The following is a 13,314-nucleotide window of genomic DNA, read 5'->3' on the forward strand; positions in this document are numbered from 1 at the left end:
TAAGAAAAATATAATTGTTTTATTTAGAATAAAATTGTACAGGAAAATTCACTTTAGTAAGTAGGTACCAAATCAAATATGAAAAAGTAAAAAACATTTACATTGTTTACACCTTACAGTTTACACAGTTTACACAGTCACATGTGGTTTATCACTTTATCGTTATGGGTATAAAAAAAATAAGTATTATGTATTCCCAGGTACCTACCTAAATTTCAGTTCAATAAGGTCATATTATAAAATTAAAATACAAAAATATTATTTACGGCAATTTGAGAGGTATTCTTGACATTTTCTGTAATTTACCATTCAATATGCCCTAAGGTATCCTGGATAGTGACTGGTTATATTTGTTACAATTTCTTCCTCTGATATCTGTGGTATTTGCAAATGACGTAATTTCACCGACCACTGGGCGAAATGTTCTCGGTATGTTATATTATTGGGCACCTGTGACGTATTTAAACAGCTACTTCGCGTTTGAATTTGTATCTTTCTAGACTAAAACTCGTCTATACATCTCAATATTTTGGGGGGGAGTTGACACGTAGATGTTTGGGGTAAGTGACTCACGATATTCCGGTGGTTGTATACGGTGATGACGACGGACAGGCGGCTCGGTCTCGGATGGACGGCGGCTCGTTTTCATACGGTTGACGTTGGATAGACGGCGGCCTGATCGGCCCAATATCAATAAGGGTCTCGATAACCTGTGCAGGGGTGGTATTAGTCTCTTAGGAGAAAGCTCTATACTAAAAAGTAAAAGTACCACCACTTGTCAGCGTCATGATGATAATATGTCATCGGGACCTGTTCACAGTGTTGGAAATTATCTACATAAGATTTTTTGAAATAAATTATATTTTAAAGTATCTAGATAATTATGTTACGATTTATTAGAATTCTAATGTTTAGCTTAGATAAAAATGGGCTTATCTAGATAAATATTATAGTGCCCCAACAAAATAATAAAACCAATGTTACTAAAATTCTAATATAATATAAATTATTTATAAAATTAGAAGAATATATTTCTTGTTATTATTGTCAACGCAGTGGCGTATTTAGGAATTTTGCTAGGGGGGGGATGAAATATATAATAATAGGTACACCCATAAATACGTACATAATATACATTTTTAAAATCCCCTTACTTGTTGACAGAGGTGGATAGGCCCACCGGGAATTCGGGATTTTCTTTTCCTGGTAGGCCTTATCCTGAGTTGATATATGGGGGCCCTAGGACCATTTATCAAGTACTGAACCTTGTGTGATAAAGATTGAAAATAATTTTAATAAAGATGCAAATTGACTTATTTAATAATTTTAACCACCTTACAAGAAAAATACCATAATCATTTAGCTATAAACAATATATATTTTTGTTCCCCGTATCAGCTGTATCATTGGGAATATTGAGATTTATTTTTAGATTAGAGTTATAGAAAACCGTATTTAATATCGGTAGATTATAGCTGTACTGTATAATATACCATGTGGTGGTTATACGCTTTTATAGTTTTTAAAATTTTTTTTTCGAAATGTGTAGTTTTTAACGCTGATTTTGAAACTGTTTGAATTTTTTTGTGGAAACCGTTATTTTGGAACTTATAGTCATCCAAAGTTTGCAATTTTACGTTTATACGCATGTGCGCAACACTACTTTAATGCTGCGCGGAGGAACTATTGTTTGGTGTTTTTCGATTTTTTTGTCCGAGCGCAGCGCTGACAACTATGTTTAATTCCGAAGCCTACCCAAGGTGGTTTTACACAGCAAATCGGGGGATATTTTAAATTTTTTTGTCCGAGCGATATTCAATTTTAAGTATTTTTTTTTTATAAAAAAATGCGCGTTATACGAAAAAAATGTAGTTTTTGAAGTTTTTCATTAATAACTTCAAAACGAAGTTTGCCCGGGCATCTTTTTTTACATTCTTACAAAACCCCCTAAGACACACATTTTGGAAAAAAAAAAATTTGAAAAATCGAAAAGTGTTGATGATAACAGAGGAACCTTATGCGGGCTGTCCACCGTCACCCGCCCACCATGTCGTTTCCAGTCCATTATATCTTAGTCCTTGGTTATCGATGTCGACGGAACAAGTGCGCGCCACGTACCTATTCCGTAGCGGTCTTGTCCCGTTACAAACACAGCTAAACCCAACCTTCTCAGCAGTGTTAGGCATTATCTAGATTATCTAGACATTTTTCGTATATTTTATCTCATCTAGATAACTTTTAAATGATATTTTATCCATTATCTTATCTAGATAATAAAAACGGTCTTTTTTTAAAATTATCTAGATAATTATTTACTCTATTGTCTATTTTTTTTTTATACAATATTTATTAACACAATTTCACTGCATTGTAATTATATGACCCGTGGATTTACAAAAAGTTAATATAGAAAAAATATAACACAATATAGAGAAAAAAAATATTTGTTATCAACAATATTCTTTCCGATAATGATGCTTTATCAAATACAATTATGTAATAATTAGTATAAATAACAAGGAGTTTTATAAATAAAAATGATATATTATGATATATTATATAAATCATAAGTTATACAATCGTCTTATTGTTTAATATAAAGTACAATTGTTCTTAAATTTAACCATCGTAATTAAAAGTACCCAAAAATTATATATGTGATAAAAAAAAACATTTATATGTGTATATGCTCATTGTATTCATAATCGTTTACTCGGATCATATTCATATTCGCCACAAAATGTGAGTGGCTCTGTGATGATACCTTAAAAATAAAAATAAATCAGCTTGAGTTAAATTTTTTTTTATTTATTTATATTTGATGTAATATTATAGAACCAATAAATAATAGTACTTAGTGTTTATTTTAATTAAGTATGAAATAGTATATTATATGTCATAAATATGAACTGTGATCAATTTAATAATTATTACTATATTGCTGGCGATTGAATACAAATGTCCGTATTGGTTCTGAAATAATGTGCGTTAGCTTCATGTATGCATTTAATATTAATTATTGTTACTTTATTAGTGAAACATTTTTAATCTACATAATCAGTAACATAATATATGTAGGTACATTATAAACGCTTTACATTTATTTTATCAAAAAACAATATTATAAATAATGATCATCATAAAACATTGACAATAATTACATACTTACCCCTTAGTGTATTGGGATCTAAAATATTAATAACGCTATAAGACATGAATAAAATACATAGTGGGGATGGAGTAGCGCTTTTTAACAGAAGGAGTTCTTTGATTTCAACATAATTTAGTATCTTATAATTTAGCAAATTGTATCAGGATGATACTTTAAACAGGTCATTTTTCGATTTTCTCCATAGTTATTTAATGCCACGGGAAAAACTAACGACAAATTACAAAAACCAGCTAAAAATAAGATTTAAAATAGCAACGAATAAAAAATAATAATATTAATTCAATTACATGCTATAACAAATAATAACAATATAAAAATTCAGACAGACAAACTGTCTCCGCTCTGAATCGTTTTTCTTATACAATGTTGTTATATCTTTGAATTCAAGTTTAATACAATCCATTTTACATTGACCCACTTGTAACCTACTGTACAGCAGAGCGACATCCACTAACCCATTTTTGTTTTGTATTTAAAATTCGTGTAAAGCTATGGTTTCCCTGAAAACAGTGGAACAGCACGGCCGCATCAGACGCCGACCTACGTCCAGACCGGTAGTGACGCTAGACGCCGTGTCCAGACGTGGAAAGGAAAACGTACCAGTAAGTACCTATGTTTTTCTGTATCAAATGTCTCACCTTAACAATAATTTTCAAAACTCAACATTTTATTGTAAAATGAAGTTTGAGATCCACTATGTTACAAACTCGTCTCGAAATGGTTATATAATGTGAAACATATTATAAAGTTATTATAAAGTCCCCGAAAAGGGGAAAAAGTGATCATGGGTGTTTGAAATTAAAAAAAGTTTACAAAATAGTAGCAAAAACTCAAAACCCATCTTAAAAAAAATTTCTCCAGTCTGTTATCAAAACCGCCCCCTATGCTCCATGACTGTTAGCTAACTATATATAAACATCACATAAATTAACCAGCATGAATACCACCATAATAAGTTTTAGAGATTATTTTAACGAGACATAAGTTCAAATAAAATTTATTTTTTAACGAAAGGATGTGTGAGGGATAATTCCCCTCATATAGTTTTGAGCGGTGGTCCTCAAACATTGTTTAGTGTCAACCTACTCAGTTATGATTGTGTGCCACTGCAGTTTACCTATGTAGTGTGTAAATTATTTCATCATCCCGTATGCACAGTGTATATTATTATTAAATAGGTATTAAAATACAATAATATAAATAATTACGATACACTAACCTAATCCACTAATTATATTTTTCCAACCGCTTACATTTCCAAACCTATTGTCTATAAAATGTTAAGTACATTATTATACAACATATGAATCTCAGTTTGGTAATGCTATTATATTGCTATAATCAACCACTCGTGATTGGGTACCAACTTGCAATATAAATATAATTTATAATACTTTTAAATTAATTATTGTAAAAACAACAGATTTAAACTAAATGCAAGGATTGCATACTACTCCAATTTAAGGGAAAACTAAGTACCTATAACACTTTTTAGTTTTTACAACAGTTATTATCCAAATGTTCAGAAAAAAGATCAGACCGCGGTGACTTCATGATGAGTTCCTCGCATCAAACTGAAATCGATGCATGAGAAACAATCGAAATATGTATTATTTTTATATTTTATGTTGGTACCCAAAAGATGGTGTTAAAGTAGGTGCTTCATATAATATTATTATAAAAGAATTAAAACATTAAGTATAAACAGTGAATGATATAATATCATAAATAGTTTCCATATTATTCAAACGCCTAAATTAACCGGTAGGTACTTACATTCTGGGATAAACACCATTAAACCAACTAAAACCATTTCATCTGTAATAATGTTTTAAATAACAACGAATATTTGTACAATTACAATTGATATATTATAAATAAAATTATATTATGTAATTAATATTTGTATAACTATCAAAATAAGTTGGTGTAAAAGTTAAATTATATATACAAATTATTCCTGACATTATTCCCTGACATTTTTACTCAAGTGTAACTTTACTATACATTAAAACGTATGAACTGGGAACCAAACATCAAAGGAATCTTATTAAAACATATTTTATTAATATTAAAATTGTACCCTATAAGATGAGCGATATAATTATATTAAGCTAGATACCTAACAATAATATTTAGCATTTAATTTTTTTTTAATTTCATTACAATCTAAACGAATGGTTGTGTTCAGGAATTTACTTGAATTTGTAATTTTTAGCTATATACAAATAATAGTTTTATAGTGAGATAAGTACGCTTAATGAGATAAAATTACGTGCTCATAATAATGATTATCCACCTAAACGATCCAATCGATTCCATAAAACATACTTTACATTCTGTGAGAAGGATAGAACGCATTAATTTTATAATATTTTTATTTCTTTTTTGTCAATGTTTACTGTATAATATTTATAAATTATAAACCTATATAATAAAAGCGATCACATCAAAATTAAACCGGAACTCACTGCAATACATGTGTATTGTATTGTATAGGTATGTTGGATAGCAAAATATAATAACTTACTCTTGCAACATTTTTCATCTTGATTCAAAATAGTTAATGGTTAGTAAAAAAAAATTTATATTAAAAAAAAAAGGAGGACATAAAATGGTTGACTTTGTAGAGAACGTCAAACCCACTTATAAATGTGTTATAATATACGTAAATTTGTGTTAAACAGAACCAATTTTATTATATATGTTAATTATGAAATATAAGCACCTTTTTTGTATGTACGCACGATATCTCGAAAATGACTCAATTAATTTTAATACGTGTTTTACTAAAGATCGGCGGAGTCACAGGGAGTGTATAATATTTATTAACAATAAATCTATATAATAAAAGCGATCACATCAAGATTAAACCGGAACTCACTGTAATGAATAGCCTCTGAATAGCGGACACTCTTGGTCACCAACATTTTGTCCGTTATTCGGAGGTGTCCGTTATTCAGAGGGGATAAATTTTTGAAATTTATTTGTATAATAATGTATTATGTATGTACATATATCTAATGTTTTTCATGTTCTGTCATAATCTGTGTCGTCATCCAGGCCTTTTTATTCCAACACCAGTCAACGGGAAATTTATTTACGTCTAATTTTTTGAAAGCCCGCGGTAGTTTTGCCTTACCTATGATGAGAGGACGTTTGAAAACCGTCACTAACTGACATACTTTTGTCATAACACATAATCGCTTCACCGATAACCGAATTTGTCATAATCGTATCGTCCCATAACGAGTTTGTTATCGTAATTATGTTACATTATTACAAGAGTGCATACGAATGTGAATACGTATTACAGATAGGCATATTACAAATTGTATTTTCAAATAATGATTAGGGATTTACCATTGTTTTAAAAATCCCCTAATAAAATAATGTTCGTTATTCGGAGAGTCCGCTATTGGGAGGTGTCCGTTAGTGGAGGTTTCACTGTACATGTACATTGTATAAGTGTGGTGGAAAGTAAAATATAATGACTTACCCTTGCATGGTTCAGCAACTTTATTTAAAATAATTAAAGGTTAGTGAAAAATATATTATATTAAAAAAATTATGATTATATGATAAATGGTTGACATTGCATAAGACATCAAATCCACTTATAAACGTATTATAATATAGATAAATATGTGTTAAACAGAACCAATTTTGAGTCTTTGAGATGTTCATCTATATATATTATAAAATAGAAGCACATTATTTTTATGTATGAACGCGTGAAATCTCGAAAATTACTCAATGGATTTTAGTACTGGTTTATAATATCTGTCTTGGCAAAATGTATTGGGTGTCCGAAAATAATAACAATCCATATCTCATCTATACTAATATTATAAAGCTGAAAAATTGTTGAGTTGGATTAACGCAGTAATCTCAGGAACTACTGATTCGAATTAAAAAATTATTTTTTGTCTTCGATAGTCCATTAATCGAGGAATGCTTTAGGCTATAATATAGCATCACTCTACGACCAATAGGAGAGGAGCATGAATGAAAAATTGAAAAATTGTGTTTATAAAAGATTTTGAGATTTACTTTTTTTGTTTATAAATGGTTGCTGTTTGTTTTGATAATAATAATAATTATTATTAATGCGATAAGCCTGTGTACGTACGCACCACGCGGGGTCCGCGATCAACCCCAGGTAGATTGCCTACCTGATAATATACTGCTCGCATAAATTACAAGCGAATCTCACGGACAACGCCGATTGGGATGGCTATAAATGAAAATATAATATAATTTACACTTAAAATACATTGCTTCTATAGCGTGTTACACCCAAAAGGAGTGGAACAATCACAAAACCCTAAAAACAGCAAAGCATTTCTGTGTCAGTTAGTAATATATAATATATTTCTTCTGTCGTGTGTAAGTATTCAAGCTCCTCCTAAACGGCTTCAACGATTTTGATGACATTTATTGTGTGTGTTTGAGTGGGTCCTTGAAAGGTTTAGATTCACAATATTGGACCCGGTGAAGATGCACACTACCGAGTCAAACCGGATTCGGGCACTAGTGCTCCAGCTCAGTTGTAGGGTTCGGAAATACGTGACCTGGTAGGCCCAACCCGGAAAGGTGCTCAAACAGGGATTTTGAGATTTACGATGGAAATTTTTGTTTATAAATGGTTGCTATTGTCTATAAGAGAAACAATTAATAGAAATAAGTACTTATTTATTTATTATTGGTTGCCATTGGTCATTCGGGCAGATCAGGTACAAAACATGCATCAAAACGAAGTTTCACACATTCCCTACCAATGTGGCTGAGTTACACTTATAGCAAGTGAATTGCCTATACTGGATATGCTGTCGCAAATTTTCCGCGATCCAATGTGGTCGGATTGCCTACCAGGGTGGCTGTGTTGCACTTACTGTAGCGATAGTTATACCCAAAAAGAGTTGAACAATCACAATTTTTGTAAGAGTCGTCTTTTTTTACGTTTAACTAAGTGTGCGGGATCAGATTAAAAGATTATAAGATTGAATTTACCTGTATTATCCAATTTAAATATAATACTATTATACCACTTAAAGCCTAAGAGGTGCCTAGATAATATTGCTACCATAAATGTTGATAATGAGTAAATTAAAGTTAATAATAAGAAATCGGTTCTGCTGAAATTAAAGTCATGTTTGTTCGATAAGGAAGCATAAATGCATAATATGTGGCTGAGGCATATTCTCAGTCAGTAGCGTACGCAGGATTTTGGTTCGGTCAGGGTTTTACCTGAATAAAAAATAAACAATATTTTTTTCTTAACAGTTTTTTATACAAACAGTTATAGTTTGATCATTTATACAGCCACCTCGAGCCATAAGAAACGTGGTTATAATCGATGAACGATGATACACCATCGATTATGGCAGAAGTGTAGCAATGTTCTAAATCAGCCAAAAAAAAAACTGAAACCATGATCATCGACGACTTTGTCATATTCAACAACTTATTTTATATCTATTAAAAATGACCAACAATTGATCTGTGTGTATCAAAATGATGGTAAATAAGATTTTTTTTGTAGAAAAGAGAAATTTCAGGGGGGAGGGGGTCAGAACCCTAGAACCCTACCCCTACGTACGCCACTGTTCTCAGTGTATGTTGTTAAGTAAAATATTAAGTACTCACCTTTAGATAATGTATAACCGATAAAACTAAACATAAAAAAAATAGCTAAAATATTAATATTATTGGCCATATTCGTATCAATAATACTGCAGCGATGAATACAAATGGAAGAATAATATAAAACGTTGTCTAGTTACGATACTTATAAATGATTATTCAGCAAATACAAAACAAAACAAGGCACAAGCGTTTCCGTAAACAACTGAATAAAACATGTATATTTTGCGATAAATGAATATAATATTAATTACATTGTAAAATGTATTGAATTTGCACCGGAGTGAATCACTAAGCGAGGCCCCAATGGGGTTCTAATTAACGATTCCATGTCAGAAAATATTTGTGAAACACCTGTAACCATAGACTGTGTCTGTGTCTGTGTCAACTTTCAGTAAAATAAATAATAATTATAAAATTTAATAGTTACCTAATAAAATTAATTTGGAAGTACAAAAATATTATGTATCTTGTATCTTTTCTACATTCACAATGTATCTTGTATCTATAAGGTACAGTAAATGCATGTATCATGATACTTTTTTTTGAGTATATTGCCCGACCCTGGATTTAACCGTATATAAAAATTGTTAACATGTTTACTATAGTGTAGCTGTAAATTCAGTGTCGGACTGGCTCAAAAAGGCCCAGTCCACGATTTGAAAAAAGTGCCTGGGCAATCTTTTGATTAACCCAAAAAAAGGTCATTTCACTCGCGATCTAATTTTCATGTACATAGAACATTTTTTTCAATACAATTGCCATCTTGCATATTTATCATACAGCCACATAGGCACAAATAACTAAATACGTACCTAACTAAAATTCAATTATTCGATATATTAACTGGTTTTACTTTATTTTGAATATAGAATTTATATTGAGCATATTCTCAAATGCTAAGACATTTTCTGCAGGTCCTTAGTAAATTGATGACAAGAGACCCATCGGACTTTTTTCATTATCAGACGGAGGAAATCCCTCCTACCCAGGCATCCAATCCCCAAAGTACGCCACTGGCACGTAGCCCCTACACTGGCCTACACCACCTGTGACATCAAATATTACAAAGAAAAACACCGATTCAAATTGTGTCAAATTTTTCATGAGTCGTAGAGTAATATATTACTCTATGGCATCACTTCAATACTTATCCAAAATATAATAATTCAGTTACAATCAGTGATAATGGGAATACCAAGTCATACGCATACGTCAGTATAAATATAATATAAGATTATTCAATTATTTAACAGTCACAACAATTTTACACTATTTATAATCAATAATACATATTTGTATATAGACAGCTATTAAATTTGTAGAATGATAATGATTATGTCATTATTTTAATAATTATTGAGAGCTTCTCAAGATTGTAAACAAAGATATGTTTCCCGATTTGAAAAAAAAAATATGTTTATTTCGTATTTCTATTTAATCTAAAAGTCTAAATGAATAATAATAATATTAATAAGTACAAAATCAGGGGCCCCAAGTTACCATAAAAAATTAAGCCAAGGCCCCGTACTCAATTGCAGTCCGACTCTGGCTATAATAATATGGAATTCCAAACGTATGAACTATAGGCACATAACATCGTGCAAATCTCATTTAATCATATTTATATTAATATTCATATTTTCAAATGAATCCCGAGACACTGTATCACATTAAGATTAACGTGTAACTCACTGTACTGTATAAACTCCAGGAACACATAGTGACCCACCGAACTTTGCCTCTTGTACATATAATCGTGGCTGTGATAAGCTGCTCGTTTCCAGTCCATTATATCTTACTATCTTAGTCCGTGGACTAGATATAACCGATTGATGAGATATAACCGATAATAACCAGCAATACGGTGCCTGTTAAAATAACCGATTACGGTAATCAAATAACCGTACCGATATTTGGTGCGCGTGCACAAAAGCTTGTTTTGATAAATAACGTCAACGGGTTCGTACGTTAATTTTTAACTGGCGTTGTGCAAAAACTCTCTAATACCAAACGAAAATACCCTATTTGAGCCAATACTAAGCAAAATTACCGTATACCGTGGTCAGTTACTGCCTTTTTGCTTATCATGTGTTTGATACTGCTTTTTTGCTTAGTATCATTCATATATTTGTAAATACGTATAATATATTGAACCACGTTTATTATACAATCTATTGTTAAGGAAACATAATATTCGCCTTAACATAACGAATACATTAATATAATAAACTCATTTTTCAAATTTTGTCGCTTACTGCCGTTTGGCTTAAGAGGGCAGTATAACCGTCTGACGGTGTTTTGAGTACCGTCCAGTTTATACCTCAACTAGCAACGGGTGCAAGGCAAGAGTAAGGGGACAAACGAAGCGGCAGAGACTGCGCACTCTAGTTAGCGTGCGTCGCGTTAGTTACCCGTGTCGACGGAACAAGAGCACGCCACGTATTCCGTTAGAGGTCTTGCCCCGTTACAAACACAGCTAAACCCATTCTTTTCATGATATTGGACCCAATTTACAACGATTCAATAATTAATGTATTAATGTATTTTTACTGAAATTGATTTTATATATATACAGTGAAACTTCCATTTAACGAAATTTCCTGTTTAACGAAATATTTTTAAGAACTATGACCTTCATTGTTAATTACACGTAAATTTATCTCCAAATAACGAATCTGATGTTTGTATATAACGAAATAATTATTCGATAAAAACCAATTTTTGTAAATGTTGTCACTATCAAATTAATAGTTTATGTCATAGTTCTAAAATTGCACAAGAACAATGTACCCGATAAAGATAAGACACCGAAGGTAGGCAAACTGATTAATTTTATTGTAGTACACTTCAGTTCCAATATTGGTGCAAACGAGTATACATTCTTTCGTTTTATCTTCGTCCGTACAAAAAAATGTCAAAACGTAAATGTTTATCCATCGCCGATAAATTTGAAATTTTGATGTAAAACTTGAGGATATAAAAACTTTTTACGAAAGAAGGACAATTTTCAAAAATAATAAGCAAACAAAACTTACTGATTATTTCTTTTAAATTATAATATTTAAGGTTAAAAATTAAATTAAACTGTAATATGATGTTTGATGTTGTTTTTACATACATACAATATACATAATAAAAAAAAAGTTGAAAAAAATACGTAATTCTATTTAACGAATTTTTTTTTGCTGCTTATTCGACTTCGTTATATGGAAGTTTCACTGTATTTGTAAAACTAAGTTCTGACTCGATTAAAAATATTAGCGGTGTAAATACAAACATGGGTGTAAAGTACGATACAGTTATGATACAGTTCATACAGAAATTGCCTGTTTATAAGTAGGTACTAAAATGCATTTATGAACACATTCATGATTCGCAGGCTGCAAAAGTCGAGGCAACGGTTGCCATTTATCGTTTGAAAAATGTAACTCATTACAAATTCTCGTTGGACTTAAGGTACTTAATTTTCTAATTTCAATATCAAAATTAGGACTTTAGAAATGGGCACAAATGATTGGTCGTAGGTCACTTTGTACGGTCACCTAGAAAGAATTAAAACCGCGGATAGTTTGTACTATTTTAGGTAGTAACAATAGTAAATATGGAGAACAGTTTGTATTATTTTAGGTACCTAGAATAAAATTATGTAAACATATCACGGCATAATTTGTTTTTATAAAACACATGTAGTCAACAGACATACATAATAATAATAGTTATGATAATAAATTCATGCTAGGCTTAGTGTACAGGCTTCGTGAATTGTTGACGTATGCACAACATACAATTATTATAAATTATAATAGAGAAATAGTAAAATTGTATTAAAGAGTATCCAATTTTACGATGATAATTAAACCTACATATAAGACGTATTAAGACATAGACATTACAGTATTACACACTTGTAACAACACAGCATTTTTTGGCACATTATTTTAATAGAAACAGTCCCCGAGCGTACCTTAGTGGTAACAATCCACGGTTGCGCGTACCTACCTCTCATACAATTGTCACAAAACAAAATATAGTATTGCGCGCTAAATGATCACTGTAATAGAATGTCCCCCGACCCCCACAACCTGCAGTGTTCGGTGTCCACACGCCGCTGTTGCCCACGGCTGCCGACGCCGTCAGCGCCTCGGTCGCGCCCGGCATCATAACACCGGCAGGACAACCTGTCTCCAAAATGTAATAATTATATTGTAAAATAATGACAACAACGCCGACACTGACCTGCCCCACTAATTCAACGATTACCAAGCTCCGTCGCCGAATCGGTTCTACTCTTTTTGCAACTGGCGATCTGTCTACACGGCAACTCTTTTTGCAACTGGAGACGTCCTGTCTACACGGCTTTCCGTTTTAGCAACCGACGACTTTTCCACACGTCACGTCTTCGAGACCGTTGAAAAGAAAAAAACATCGTGAACACGAACGCCGTCGTTTTGACATTCGTTCTTTGTTCGTGGAAACACCGCCATGATGTGCTA

General features: G+C 31.6%; 1 long non-coding RNA gene across 1 annotated transcript; it reads right to left on the bottom strand.

Moving 5' to 3' along the window:
• Positions 1 to 2,431: 2,431 nt before the first annotated feature.
• On the bottom strand, positions 2,432 to 8,995 carry LOC132947876 (uncharacterized). Its single transcript, XR_009664960.1, has 3 exons — positions 8,822 to 8,995; positions 4,949 to 4,990; positions 2,432 to 2,764 (listed from the first exon to the last, which is right to left on the bottom strand). It is a non-coding gene; the product is annotated as an uncharacterized LOC132947876 (long non-coding RNA).
• Positions 8,996 to 13,314: the final 4,319 nt, after the last annotated feature.

The sequence above is a fragment of the Metopolophium dirhodum genome, chromosome 6 (genome assembly GCF_019925205.1).
Source record: "Metopolophium dirhodum isolate CAU chromosome 6, ASM1992520v1, whole genome shotgun sequence".
NCBI classification, from domain to species: Eukaryota; Metazoa; Arthropoda; class Insecta; order Hemiptera; family Aphididae; genus Metopolophium; species Metopolophium dirhodum.